Below are 6,700 nucleotides of genomic sequence, written 5' to 3'. Positions count from 1 at the left end.
AGGTTTTTAAATGATAAAAAAAAGTTCAAGATCACTTCATCTTCAGGAAACATAAATCAGCATCACAGTGGGATACTACCACACAGTATTAAAATGGCTAAAATAAGAAAGAACAACCATAGCAACAGTGGACAAGGGTACAGAGCTGATTAGAACTCCTGTTTGCTGCTGGCTACAGTACAAATTGCCATTTGGGGATACAGTTGGGCAGAATGTTTTGTTAATAAACACATATACACTATAATCCAGATACTCTACTCCTCAGAATCTACGCAGAAGAGACAAAAATGTGTGCTCACAAAAACCCATACACAGGGCTGCAGAGGTAGCTTGGTGCACAAAAGCACTTGCCACCAAGTATGAAGACTCAAGTTCAATCCATCATGACACGATGGAAGGAAAGAACCGACGTGCAAAAAACAATCTGACTTCCACACATGTGTACACATGCAATGAAGTAGGCAAATAGATGTAGTTTTGAAACCTTGTATATGAAACGCGCATTAACTAAGAGCTAGAAACATCCCAAATGTGTGTTAATGATAAAGCATGAAACGGTGTGTCCAACCCAAATGATTTTGTACTGGCTGGAAATACTGCTGGACTTTGAGACACAAATAACATGGACAAATCTCAAGGCCATTACCCTAAATGAGAAAGGCCAGCACTCAGTTGAGTGCTTGATCCCACTTTGCGCTAAATTATAGAAGACGGTCTAGAAAGACAGACAACAGAAACTGTTTCTGGGGGACAGGAGGTGGTCAGGAGCAAAAGTGAGATGCTAGCACAAAGAAGCTTGGGGTGCTCAGGTGTGCGCTATTTTTTTTTTTTTTATCACAGGGTGGTTTAGGGACACACAAACATTCTACAGTCCATCAAATTGTATACTTACATGTGGGTAATACGCTGTATTAAATAAGATGCCAAATACACTTACATCTGTCTCTAGCCCTCTTGCAGGCTCTTCAGTCTTGCACTGTATTTACACTAGTATGGCCCAAACAGTGCTTTCTACAGAGGCCAATGAATCCTGCCTCCTAGGTGAGAAGGCTTCCTTGCACCCATATTTTCCCAAATGCAGACATACTCAACCCTTTAGCCAGCTAGGCAGGAGAATCAGCTTGTCTACAGCACCAACTGAGAGCTCAACCATATGAGCAGCAGCTTAACCTCTGGGCCGATAGTCATTTCCAAATGGGGTGTGTTTACAATGCTCCTCTTACCAGGCTCTTCCCAATGAAAACATTTTCCCAGTGCTGAGAACCACAAAAAGCACACACGATAACTCAATTAACCCTACCAAGCAACTCTATATGCATTTTACATCCTATTCATTTCTCATAGGATAGAGAAGTAATCTTATTATTTTTGTAAACTTCATTTTTAATTTTATTTGTGCATTTTGTGTGAGAGAGTATATACCATGCGTGTGAGTGGCCATGGGGACCAGAAGCGGGTATCAGACACTCTGGGGCTGAAGCTATAGTAAGCCACCGGAAGTGAGCACCGGGAACTAAGCCTAGGTCCCGTGCAAGGGCAGCAAAGGGCCCTTAACCACTGAGCCATATCTCCAGCCCAGTATGTTTGTTCTTTATCAACTTACTTTGCTGGAGAAGTCATCAAATGTTGTTTTAAGGGTTGCCCACAAAAGCACTGACAGCTAGAAAGCCCTCAATCCTTCTTACTTGTCAAGGAGAGGAATCCCACAGAGGAAAGCCTCACCCTGCACTCACCCCACCCCCACGCCCCAAGGATGCCTTTGACAACTTCCTTCTCTCAGAGAAGACTCCCTAGAACTCCCACTCACACGTTCTCGAGCTCGGGGAAACGATGCGGGAGAGTTTCCTCTCCAGGCACTCCCAGCTCCCTTCTTAATTCCCTACAGATTTCTACCTCTGCCCGCTTCATCGCTATGGGCCACGGGGAGAGAAAGGATGGACAGGACAAAATTCCTCCCAGTGCTCTATCTTCCTGTGTCAGTCTGAGTTCTCCAGAGAAACAAAATCCCGCCACCTGCCCGCCTGAAGGCCTAAGAAAGTCAGCATTGTTTTTAGAAGGCCTGAAAGCTGCAGAGCAGCTGGGGTAGATTCTGGCAGGATCTGAGGCCTGGACTGCAGGTGTGCCGAAGGATGGACGACCAGTGTCCTCCTAGCTCATGCAGTTAGGCAGTGCTAATTCAACTTTCATCTACCTTTTGTTCTCTTTGGGCCTTCAACAGACCGGATGATGCATACCACATGGGGAGGGCCATCTGCTTCATAAAAATCAGCCCACCAATTTAAATGTTAATTTCTTCTGGAAACTCCCGGAAATACTGTCTTACTAGCTATTTATGCAACTATCCCATGACCCAGTCAAGTTGACATGTACAGAACGAACCATCACAATCAATAACTGAGTTCCCTAATTTTTTCCTCTGACTTCCAATTTTAAAACAATGCAGAGAAAGCCGGTTCTGCATTGCACCCAGGCACAGGCACTGCCCACTGCTAGGCAGCCCAACTTCGGCTTCTTTGACCCCACACCCTTGTATATGGTTCCCTCTTATGTTTGCCTTGGAGTGTCTCCCAGATGCAAACTATGGAGGGTATTCTCTGAGGAGGGCAAGCTCTGACTGCATAGCCTCTGCTGGTTTTGTTGTTGTTGTGTTTTTTTTTAAAGCCATTCTCCCTTTGCTCACGTGTCTGCAGAGCAGCTCAGGACCACTCAGTGGTGGCTGCAACCCCCTTGACGGCCTGTGCTGTGGGAGCCGCTGACCAGTCCTCATGGCTGGCTGGGCGCTCCAGTCCTCGGTAGGGAACTGCTGGATGGGTACAGAGGGCACCTGCACACCCTCAGACCAGTCTGCCACTTCTGGGTGAGCAGCGGTGAACTCAGGAGCTGGGGCAGTCCATTCGCCCTGGAATTCCTCCTTGGTCACTGCCTTCTCAGCTGCAGCCTGCTCCTCCTTCTCAGTCTCCGCTGGGTCTCTGTAGAAGTAAGGATCAGGCATAACCTTCCATGGGTGCTCACGGGAGATGGCTCTACGCATGCGTAGTACTTCACAGCCAGCATCCAGCACATCAGACCCATTGAGTAAGCTCCCTTGTTGTTGCCTGGGATGGCAATGTCCACATAGGGCAGGGGAGAATCCATGTTGCGGAAGAGCGAAGGTGGGCAGGTTGACGTAAGAGGGCCTGTGAGGGGCTGGTGGCCAGCCCTGGGGTCAGTCACCACTAGGCTGCTTGCATCTGGTTAGTGAAGGTCGCAGGTGCTAAGCAGCTTGCAATGGGAGTGGCTCCCTGAACCTGCGAGAAGCTGTTGCTTGCTGCTCAGGCTATGGTTGGCCCTGCTGCTGTCAGCTTCATCTCCTCAAGGAACACTAGCCAGCGATCTGTGCTGAAGTTTTCTGCGGCGTCTGGAGCCTCCGCTGGTGTTAACGCAGGCTGTCTTTGTTTAGTTAGACACAAGGCACTGATACTAGGCGGTGCGGCGGTGGTGTGGGGAGGTCGTCTTGCAGCAGGTGGGTTTATTCCGGTGAGTCACTAGAGGTCTCAACCAACCTGTGAGCTCACGAGTTTAAGGATCTTGCTTTTAACTGCGGAGGGATTCCGTGAGGAAGAAAGCAGGAGGCTCCTCTTCCTGGAGCCTGGCTAGCAAATGTCACCACCATGATGCTTCTGAATTATCTGAGGAGCTTGTGAGATGAGACCCGTTCTCAAAGTGGCCTGGGGGTGGGGGTGGGGGGTGGGGGGAAGGTGCAGAGTTGGGAATTGAGAATTTGCATTTCTATTCAGTTTTGGGGTCCTGCTGCTGTTGCTGCATACCTGCCTGGGACAGCCCTAGGGACAAGGACCCCAGACAATTATCTTGTCTTGAGGATCTTCAAGGCCTAGCTCCCCATTTCAAACCTGTGGCTATTGTGAGTTTTTACTTCAGACAGGACCTCTGGACCTAAGGAACCCTCCCTCTTGCTCTGGTGACTGAGAGGCTTTCATCATTGTAGGCTAGCACTTTACCATCGAGCCATAAGCCCTAGCCTTCCTCCTCCTGGTCATCATCATCCTCCTCCTACTTCTGTTCCTTCTCCTCTTCCTTTTCTTCCTATTTATTATTATTATTATTATTATTATTATTATTATTATTATTATTATTTTATTTTTTTAAAATTTGAGACAAGGTCTAGCTTTAGTTGCCCATGCAGGGCCTTAAACCCATGATTTTCCTGCCTCAGCCTTCAGAGAAGATGAGATTGCAAACCTGTGCCTACAATCCAGAAAAGATATTTTGATGCTTTGGGATTGAACTCCATAAATATGCTCTCTACCCCTGACCCACAACCCCAGACCCTAGGATCTGAAGGGGTCTTAAAGGGGTAAGATCTTCTAATACTGGAGAAACCAGTGGTTATGAGTCACCATGTGGGTGCTGGGAATCAAACCTGGGTCTTTTGGAAGGACAGCCAGGGGTTTTAACAATGGAGTCATCTCTCCAACCCCTGTGTGTGTGTGTGTGTGTGTGTGTGTGTGTGTGTGTGTGTGTGTTTTTAAGGAAAAACAGAAAAGGATCTAAGTGAGTCGGCTTCCCTCTAGAGAAGAAAGGTCTCTTCAGTCCACTGGCATGGCCTGGAGTCACCTGACGATCTTCCAACAGATGCCCAGGCTAGGGCCCCTAATAGCTGCTCAATTGCACTGGGGCGGGGCCTGGTAACCATGTTCCTTTTCATATGCTGGAGACGGGCCCAGGGCCTTGCACATAAGCGCACTCTGTGTCACCTTCACCAGCCACAGCCCCTAACCATACATGAAAATATCCCCAGGTGACTTAAGCTACAGCTGCATTGAGGAGTCAGGCAGAGAGATCTACACACCCCAGTGGAACTTACCTGTAACTGCGTGGAACTCTCCTCCCCGTGGACGCTGTCCCACTGTACCCTGGGCATAGCTTGGTCCACTCCAACCAGCTCAGAGCTAAACATGCTTTTTCAAATCAATTCACAAATGAATATGTGTCACACAATTTTATAAGCTCAGTACCACCAAAAAGGCTGGGCTCCCTGGATCTGCAAAGAGTGTAATTTCCTCTAAAACCACAGAGGGCCACATCTCAGAAGTAAAATTCAACCCGAAGCCCAAGAATTCCTACAATTTGCCAAAAGAAAGAGCCAAGGAAGTGCGTTTGCACTGCGCCATCCCTTGTTCTGCCCACCTGTATCCTGTGGCGTAAAATGCAAGTTACACTCTATGGATCATTATAATTAAGTAGTGTGTGGAACTCATTTTTAAAAATAGCTTCATCAACTCTTCATAGCATATTTCTGCAAGACAAGTGCATGCGAAAGTAAGTGGGACCGTTATTGTTTAGCGGGTTTAATTAAGTAAGTATTTCTTTCGCCCCTTTGGGAATTAAACATAGAGCAGGGAATCAACATGGAAAAATCTGCCCATATTAATTTCTGGCTTACTGCTTTCATTCAAAAGCAGGGTGAAAACTGAGGTTGTGTCTATGGTCTGCGCCTTTTATGTGTTAACTGAAAGGATTCAAGGTCTCCCCTTAGCTCCCACTGTAGAAGTAACCCAGGAAGTGGCCCCTTTGTGTTCCTTCTCAACTGTTTCTTTGAAGGACTCTTTCTGCCTTACCAATAAACATGCAGTTTTTTTTCTCTCTTTGCAAAAGTTGCTACTCTTACTTAACAAGGGATGGACAGAACTGAAGTACTTGTCTACTGGAAGGGAACATGGTCACACAAAGGAGTCCTCTCTCTCTCTCTCTCTCTCTCTCTCTCTCTCTCTCTCTGTGTGTGTGTGTGTGTGTGTGTGTGTGTGTGTGTGTGTGTGTGATATGCGATAGATCTAAGGCCCAAACAATGCCATAGGGACCACTTCCTCTCCTCCATTTTTTGGCTCCCTTCCATTGTCTGAGCGCCACTGAGGCTAAGGTGGTTCTGACCCTCAAGGAGCCCAGGTAGCTACCAAGCTTTGCCCTCTGTCCCTCTATTGAAAATAGAAATCCCTCATTTACCACAACAGCCAAACCAAACCTCTGGCTCGCTCTATGGTCCAAATGGGATTGAATGAGCATTAGGCATTGTTGATTGGTAACAAGACATAAACAATGAACCAAGACACCTGCTTCCTGCAGAGCTGGGGGCTGAGTGTTCTGGAAATCTATGGAATAGGGTTACTGTATGAAAGGGCCTAGTGTCTTAAGCAAAACTGACCAATCATTACTGGGAGAGTATAGGACTTGTGACTAGTTGTTTAGGTGACACAGCTATAATCCCAGTTACTTGAGAGGCTGAGGCAAGAGGATCAAGACCAGTCTAGCAAATATAGTGAAATTCTATCTAAGTAAGTAAATAAATAAAAATAAATAAGTAAAAGGCAACCTAGGCATAATGGCTCATTCCTGTAATCTCATAATTTGAGAGACTGATACAGAAAGATGCCATGAGTTCCAGGCCATCCTGGTCTACATAGCAATTGCCAGGCCATCCTGGTCTACATAGCAATTGCTAGGCCAGCCAGGGCTTCACAGTGAGACCTTGCCGCCAAAAGCCAATGAACGAAGGAAAAAAAAAAAAATCCAACAATGACACTTTTGTATTAAGTATGCCCCATTTTGCTCTGCAGTTTATGCAATAGTTGGGATATTAACTAAAATTTTTATTCATTGCTCATCTAAAATTCAGCTTATGCCTTTTCTGGTCATGTTCCCTGGG

General features: G+C 46.6%; 1 pseudogene; it reads right to left on the bottom strand.

The window, feature by feature from the left end:
• Positions 1 to 2,696: 2,696 nt before the first annotated feature.
• LOC127207943 (40S ribosomal protein SA-like) lies at positions 2,697 to 3,135 on the bottom strand (annotated as a pseudogene).
• Positions 3,136 to 6,700: the final 3,565 nt, after the last annotated feature.

Source organism: Acomys russatus, chromosome 25 (assembly GCF_903995435.1).
Source record: "Acomys russatus chromosome 25, mAcoRus1.1, whole genome shotgun sequence".
NCBI lineage: Eukaryota > Metazoa > Chordata > Mammalia > Rodentia > Muridae > Acomys > Acomys russatus.
Note: the sequence above shows the minus strand (reverse complement) of the source record. Positions and strands in the feature narration are given on the sequence as shown.